General features: G+C 36.0%; 1 non-coding gene across 1 annotated transcript; it reads left to right on the top strand.

The window, feature by feature from the left end:
* Positions 1 to 7,066: 7,066 nt before the first annotated feature.
* On the top strand, positions 7,067 to 7,220 carry LOC114230219 (U12 minor spliceosomal RNA). Its single transcript, XR_003616074.2, has one exon. It is a non-coding gene; the product is annotated as a U12 minor spliceosomal RNA (small nuclear RNA).
* Positions 7,221 to 8,908: the final 1,688 nt, after the last annotated feature.

Below are 8,908 nucleotides of genomic sequence, written 5' to 3'. Positions count from 1 at the left end.
ACAGTGGAAAGAGTCTAGTTCTAATTCCATACATGAGGTTCAAGGCATCTCAAGAAATCCTTCCCTAAGTTAAAACAATTCTCCTACCTATTGTTTTATATATATATATATATATATATATATATATATATACACACACATATACATACACACTAGAGGCCCAGTGCATGAAATTCGTGCACTCGAAAGGGGGGGGTCCCTCAGCCTGGACTGCACCCTCTGGGAGCCCTCAGGGGATGTCTGACTGATGGCTTAGTGCGGCGGGAGAGGCTCCCACTACTGCTGCTGCGCTAGCCAGCCATGAGCCTGGCTTCTGGCTGAGCGGCGCTCCCCCTGTGGGAGCACACTGACCACCAGGGGACAGCTCCTGCATTGAGCATCTGCCCCCTGGTGGTCAGTGCGTGTCATAGCAACCGGTCATTCTGCTGTTTGGTCAATTTGCATATTAGCCTTTTATTGTATAGGATATACACACATACACAATTGTGTAAAACTTGACTAACAAGGATACTTTTAGAAATGCTGGTTGAACCCTAGTCATAAATACTATATCCTAGGCCAGTGGTCGGCAAACTCATTAGTCAACAGAGCCAAATATCAATAGTACAATGATTGAAATTTCTTTTGAGAGCCGAAAACCAACTTCTGCACATGGGCCACAAAGTTACAATCACACTGTACATGCGCACCCGCACGTAGTATTTTGTGGAAGAGCCACACTCAAGGGGCCAAAGAGCCACATGTGGCTCGCGAGCCACAGTTTGCCGACCACTGTCTTAGGCACAAATGCTAGTCCACTGAGCGGTATGGTAATTATTTCCTTTTATGCTTCCTTTGGTGATTTTTAAATGCAAACCTCTACCATGTGCTTTCCAACTTCAAACACCTCCCCACTCTCAATGTATTCTGCATGATCAGGGTGGGTGTTTTGACTTATTTTGGGGTTAGTCCTAATGTCCTGGGAATATATGAGTAGGTGTGAAGTCTCTCATGAGGACATGATTCTATGACATTCCATGGCATATCTCTATCCATGGTCTGATGAGATTCCAGCTGGTGGTGCTTCATGACCATCATGCAAATTTTTGTTATTTTGGTATACCAAGTGATTTTTGTCTCTTAAAATATCATACTTCCCTTGGTGTGATGCCATTATTTTGTCCTTTTAAACAATCTGAAGAAATCGTTTACATCCTGAGATATATCCAAGTTATGTGCTTCACCAAAATTCAAACTAAACAGTTATACTTTTTTAGTTTTAAAAAGTACTCATCTCCAACAGGGTAGAGAGGAGGGTTGAAAGCAATCCACAGAGAAAAGCTTGTATTGCAAGAATAATTCTGACCCCAGTTCAAAGATTTCTGAACAAGTAGAATATGAACATGACTTTGTTGAAACTGATATTCATAATGCTGCATGAAAATATCTGTCTACACATGATGAAAACAAAACACAAATCAAGTTGAGTAAAAACTGGAAATATTTCTTTTGAAACAAAACTACGACATGATTCGATAAAAAGTTTGCAGTTCCTGGAAAGACAAAGTTGTTTAAAAAGATCTTAAGACCATCAAACAAGAGATGGGACTATTTGAAGATAAAAATGTCAGAGGAAAATATATAACACTAGTTCGTAACTCTCTTCATTATTGCCCCACTAGTGTAGCATCAGAGAAGGCTGCTTGAGCAACTGGAAAAGCTTATAAGAAAATATACTCCTGCCCTAGCCAGTTTTGCTCAGTGGATAGAGCCTGCAGACTGAAGGGTCCAGGTTCATTTCTGGTCAGGGCACATGCCTGGTTTGCGGGCTCAATCTCCAGTAGGGGGCATGCAGGAGGCAGCCAATCAATAATTCTTTTTCATCATTGATGTTTCTATCTCTCTCTCCCTTTCCCTTCCTCTCTGATATCAATAAAAATATTTTTAAAAAAGAAAATATACTCCTGAGTAGATAATGATATTACTGTTGCATTTAGTTGTTTAAGGTCATACATTTTCAAAAGTTTAAATAATAGATTCCATTATAAAAATATATATTCCACCAATATATATATCAAGTAATAAATTCCAATATGTTGGAATCATTATTCCATTAATATACTTTGATTTTTTATGACTGATTGTTTTTCATTTTTGATAGCAGAGAAGATATTCTTGCCTCATTTGAAAGTCTGTGTTATTTTCCTTCTATAGGTTCTATAGACAGTTGTAGAAAAAGCACAGAATCAAACCCTGGCCTGCTCTAAATGTTGGGAGAAATTACCTCCAACCACTTTATCCTCAATAACAGAATTACTCTTTGTTTCTTAGAATCCAGAAATTCCTAAAATAAAATGAATCTCGTGTTTCAAGTGAAACTTCCTCTATTCTCAGTTTTCAGTCCCATGTACCCTCTGTGCCCACTCTTTAAAGTGGCCGCCACTGTTTTATCTCCATCCTCCCATTGTCAGCGATTACTCCTCAGGCAGTTTTTCCAGGGACAGCAATCAGGCATCAAGATCCCTCCACACTTGCTCAAGGAGTACAATGTAACCAAATGGGATGAGTTCAACTAATGATCACAGCAATTACCAGAAAATTTACAGCTGCATTATGTACTTGTGCAGCCAACAGCAGAAGTGAGTCCTCTGTATTTACTAACAGAATGGTGGCTGATTCTCAGATAATTAGTATATTATCATCACATAATGGTCTAGAGTCCTTCATGGAACGTCTTTATATTATTCCCTGTCTGATGTCAGAACATAAGTTAAACTGGTTTTCTAAAAGAACAAGAAGAATATAATAAAAGAAAATTAAATAAAAAGCCCCCAAGACTATGGGCACAGGAAACTAGTCAAAATTTTGCTTACATTCAAATGTCCTACTGCAGCTCACTAATAGTTCTCCTGCTGAATTAAACATCTTGTCTCTCCTCCCACTTCTAATGGGAAATATGGCTTAGATCTCTGCTCATCTGAGCTAGAAAACTGTACATATTTTTTAAAAGTTATAAAATCTACTAAGTTCTTCTTCCTTTAATGGTTCCAGGAAGAAGGTGACAGATTTCTACCTCTGATGCCAACATTGCTTAGAAACCTCCCTGCCCTAAATCATAGGACATAAGGGGCAGGTAAAAGAGTTCCACTATCATGTGCTTCTGATTGACAATAAGCCCCACTCAGATTATTGCAAAATGGTGCCAAGTCCCAGACAAACTTCTGTTCCTTTCTACACTGAATCTGAAATAGTCAATTGTTAAACATGTACCCATTTACTCCTGCTTGCTTAAATTCTGTCTTCTCCACAAAATGCCAGGATTTTATAGGAGAGATGCCATGTTTTTGTTGTTGCAGCATGTTTTTTTCACGCCATCTCCTATGTCTACACAATGCCCATATTAAAAAAAGGCACTCAATGGTTACAGAAAACCGGAGAAGAACCAAGCAACACTTAGAGAGATGGAGTTACATTTATTATGCGCGGGTCCAGAGGAAAATGTCTCTCAAATTCTGGGCCCCAACATAGAGGAACTTTCCTTATTTATATGTTTTTACCTTCTTTGTCTCCCAAATATGGGGTGTTTCCGGCCCCCTTTGCAAGTTCTTAAAGAGCCCCTATGTGCTGGGTTCTTGAAATCTCAACCAAAGGCCTGGCCTGGTGCCAGCACTGATAATTTCGTCTGGGGAAGGTTTAATGGCCTCTCTGAAGTGGGAGTAGTCTTATTTTCCTTATTATTTAAGCAAGCAAGCATTTACAGAAGCCAAATAGCAGAGTTAAAATTTTAAACAGCAGTTTTTATATAAGATGGATGCTTTACAATAAGTACTGATCAGTTCAATTAATGAACTAATACCTGGACAAATCATTGCTCCAAGCAATGCTGTCAATAAAACTTCCTGTGATCGTGGGAATGTTCACGCAATGTTCATCTGAGAGGGTAACTACTGGCCACATGTGGTGACTATTGAACACTTGAAATGTGCCTAGTGTAAGTAAGGAACTGAATTTTTAATTTTATCTCACTTTAATTTAAATTTAATTAGCCACATATGACTAATGACTACCTTATTGGTTAAGGCAGTTCTAGATACTAGGGTTATAATCATGACCAGAGCACAGTTTCTGCCTCAAGGAGCTCACTGTCTAGAAAAACAACTTCAAAAATCATTCATGTCTTCATAAAAGAGAATGCATGTGAGCTGCTTATGCAGGATAAAATATAAAATGTAACCTATAGTGAGGATTCTATATAGCACCTAAGACACACACTAAATGGTTTGTCCAAGGGCTGAAGATAGTGTTTTCTATTTAACTTTTAATAACTCATATGTATCTATATAAAACAGACTGGTTTTGAGGATTTAAAGACAGTATATAATAAGCACTTAGAATATAATAAGAGCTTCTATATATAGAGAGTATGATCATTATTTTAAAAACAAGCATTGTTCTACCACTGACGTCCATGTTGCTCATTATTAAAATAAAATAAAAATTAACCGTAATTTATTTTTTACTGCCTAATGCTTATTTTGGGGATTAGTTTTAGCTGTCATTTTTGCTAGTACATTAGTATTCATTTCTTTAAGTCTTCCATCCCACATAAGAACACTTGCTATATCAGAGAAATGCCTTGGATCCTTCAAGAAAATAACAATTTAAGTAAAAAGTTTATTGTTAATGGTATCAGTTATATAAGATCAAATAAAGAATTATTTTGCTCATTATGTGGCATTTACTGATGTAGCTAGTTTAGGCAGTAAGGAAAAAGAGAAAGAAAAGAAAGAAGTCAGTGCACATGATCAAGAATCTGCAGCATTAAGTAATCTTCAAAAGTTGTGGCCTAGAATGCAAGAAACAAACAACATAGGCATGTTCCTTTGATTTCATTTCTATGGCTTTAGTCTATAAGAGAAAAGGTTAAATAGCTCCATCTAGAGATACTTGTGATAGATCTTCAAGATACACAGTCCAAGAAATCATCACAGGTGCCAAGTCCCAGACAAACTTCTGTTCCTTCCTCCGAAGGGGCCCATAAACAAATCAATCCAGGACCTTAGGTTGTATTTATAGCATATCTGGGAGAAACTACTATAAACCAGGCATTAGAAACTTTTTAAATGTTATATTACTAAAATATGAAGTTAAATGAGTATGTTCTAATAAAAACAATCAACCCCAATGACAGAGAATTAAATAAACAGACAGACCATTACAGTGGCTCTCAAATAAGTTTAGTAGCATATACAGATAGAACCAGTAGAACCATGTCAAATTTGTTATCAAAGCAAATCTAATTGCAAGACTGAAGGATCACCTTCATGCTGAACACTATACTGTGTGCTGAGGATAGAATGGTGGGCAGAACATTCTCTGACTTTGGGGGGCTTACACTTTAATGGAGAATAAGACATTCATCAAATAATATAAAATTGAAAAAAATCACAAGGTGATAAGAGCTATTAATAATAGTTAAATGATACAAGAAGTAAAACAACAAGTTCCTTAAGACTTTCTTGAGGAAATGACATTTGAGTTCAGATATAAATATTGAGTGGGAACAAGGTGAATAAGGGAAGGATGAACATTGCATATGGAGGAAGAGAGTGCACAAGGATTGTCACAAAAGAGGCATTAAAATTTCAAGAAAGAGGAAGTGGACACTGGTGGATGGGGTGGGAAATGTGAGTAGAGGGAGCTGTTCTCATTTTCTGGGTGCGCTCTAGAAAGAATCATGGTCTCCGCAGTGTGTTGTTTCCATTTTGCTCTAACATTTACAGATATATAATGTCTATATTTATCTCTCTATATATATAGCTTTGGTTTCTTTACTGGAATGAGCAAAAATGACTGAATCTTTCTCAAAAGGGGTTCCACAGACATGACATTGGGGAAAACTCTAGGAATATGTAGTAACTAAGTGATAGGTAAGGACTGCAAGGATTCAACTGCCTATAAAGTAGCATGCTTTTTGACCAACAAGACTGAAAAAAGCTGACCCCTTAAAAGGGAGAAATTACAGAGCATAGGGAACTTTGGAGGGTATGGGTATATTCATTATCGTGATTGTGGTGATAGTTTCATAGGGATATATATGCCCAAAATAAGTCTCAGAATGAAACTAATTTTTCAACTACAATCTTATTTTTAAGACACTTATGCCAATATATAAATGAGAAACTATATAAAGAAGTAACATTAGAAAAATGCAAATGATGATCAACATATACACTGAGTGGCCAGATTATTATGTTCTCTGAATGCATAATAATCTGGCCACTCAGTATATATATACATAAATACACACACACACACACACACACACACACACACACACACACACATATTAAAGGCCTGGTGCATGAATTCGTGCATGAGTGGGGTCGGCCAGCCTGGCCAGGGGGAGGGGACATGGGTGGTTGGCCAGCCTGCCTGCTGGTCGAACTCCTGGTTGAGGGGACAATTTGCATATTAGCCTTTTATTATATAGGATATACATGAGTGGCCAGATTATTATGCGTTCAGAGATCACAATAATCTGGCCACTCAATGTATAAAGAATATAATCTCACAAGTAATAAGGGAAAATACATATTAAAACCAAAAGCCATTTTCACTCATTATATTCGCAAAACATATATATAGGTAACCCTCATTATCTAAGCCAAGTCCATTTTTTGAAAAAAAGTGGAGAAAAATAAATATTCAGATACCAGGAGGCTATATTTCATTATTCTAGGCAGGAACTAATAAATAATGTGTTCAGAGTTCATACAAAGCCTCCACAATTTCCCCAAATATCACTAAATCACTCAAACACTATGTATTATTTGCACAACAGGTTTATATAATAAGTAAAAGGCTTAAATGTAAATTACCTAATTATTTATTATTTAATCATTAGCAGATAAGTTTGTATGTAGTATTCAAATATACTGGTTATAAGATACTCTTTCTTTCTCATTGCAACAAAGGTATAGTATAATATAAGTAAATAATATACCATAATATTCTATTTGGAGTTGTCAGTGAAGGTTAGATCCATATGCTTTGGAAACAATACAGTAAGAAAATTAATATTCTCATGCCTTAAACTTATGACTAAGGAAAATAACGATTTTGGGTGACGCCTGAATCCTCACTGCTAATGTGAAATGAATTTTTGAGCGGGTAAAGGTTACCCCTAAGGTGACCCACCTACTTTGCGGGAAAAAAAGAAAAGAAAATTAATAATCTTGATAGAATTTAAGAGCCAAAACAAAAATTCATCAGTTTAGATTTTAATGGCATTATATTATATTGCTATTTCAGGAATTTCTCTTTTAATACAAAGAAAATAAAAAATAAATTCCTTTGTTTAATATAAAGCAAACAATTATTTTTCATTGTGAAAAATCATTTACATACGTGTTTTTCAGATTTTCTTAAACAGGAAATAAACACACAAAAACTTATAAATATAGTTTGAAGAAATTATTTTTGGACTCCAATTACAAACAAAAATAAGGCAAGTTTGCAAGGCCATAAATCATCGTAGAATACTCAGCTACTATGTATAAGTCCAGGGAGTCTATAGGAAGAACAATTACCAGCACATTTATTGGTAAAAATACATATTCACACTTCAGAAATGCATTACACTTGGTACAGGCTTAGGGTCCCTCAGCACACAGTGTTAAGTAGAAATTTCTAGAGTACATTTTTTCTCAAGATTACCTTAACCCAAAAGGTTAACTGAAGTAAACAATAATGTCAACATTTTACACAGAAAGTTTTTTTCTCTTCTCAGGTATGATCAGCTAGGCTGGAAAAATCCAGTGTATCACCAGCTCATAGAACTTTCTGATGAAAATGTTCTATATTGCTTGGTCTAATATGGCAGCAACTAATCACATGTAGCTATTGAGTTCTTAAAATGTGGTTAAAAAGACTTACATTTTATTTAACTTAATCTGTCAGGACGGCTGTCATCAATAAATCAATAAACAACAAGTATTGGCAAGGATACAGAGAAAAGGCAACTCTGGTGCACTGTTGGTGGAAATATAAATATGTGCAGCCATTATAAAAAACAGTATAGAAGTTCCTCAAAATATTAAAAATAGAACTGCCTTATGACCCAGCAATTCTACTTCTGAGTATATATCCAAAAAAAACAATAACTCTAATTCAAAAAATATATGCACCCCTATGTTCAATGCAGCATTACTTACAATAGCCAAGACATGGAAGCAACTCAAGAGCCCAGGTGAGTGGACAAAGAAGTTGTGGTACATATATATAATGGAATATTACTCAGCCATACAAAAGAATGAAATTTTAACATTTGTGACCATATGAATGGGCCTAGAGGCTATTATGTTAAATGAAATAAATCAGACAGATAAAGACAAATACAATATGATTACACTTATGTTGAACCTAAGGAGCAAAATAAACTAACAAATAAAACAGAAACAGACTCATAGATGTAGAAAATGAACTGATGGTTGCCAGATTGCAGGGGGAGGGGTGGTTCCGTGAAAAAAGGTGAAAGGATTAAGAAGTACAAATTGTCAGTTATACACATAGTCATGGAATGTAAAGTACAAGATAGGGAATATAGTCAATAATATTGTAATAACTATGTAGGCTGCCAATTGGATTCTTGAATTATCAGGGGGAATCTATAATAATAAAAGTGTAATATGCTAATTAGACTGGACATCCTTCCGGACGACCCTCCGGATGAAGCCGGGGCTGCAAGGGAAGCCTGGGTCCTGGGGGCCAAAAAGAAGCCAGTGCTGGCAGCTGGGGGAAGGAAGGCCTACTCTTGCATGAATTTTGTGCATTGGTCCTCTAGTTACTTTATAATTATATATAACTGTCTAACTACTATGCTACAGATGAAACTAATAAAATAATATTGAATGTCAACTGTAATTGA

This window comes from Eptesicus fuscus, chromosome 4, assembly GCF_027574615.1.
Source record: "Eptesicus fuscus isolate TK198812 chromosome 4, DD_ASM_mEF_20220401, whole genome shotgun sequence".
In the NCBI taxonomy this organism is placed as follows: Eukaryota; Metazoa; Chordata; class Mammalia; order Chiroptera; family Vespertilionidae; genus Eptesicus; species Eptesicus fuscus.
This window is presented reverse-complemented; position numbering and strand designations above follow the sequence as displayed.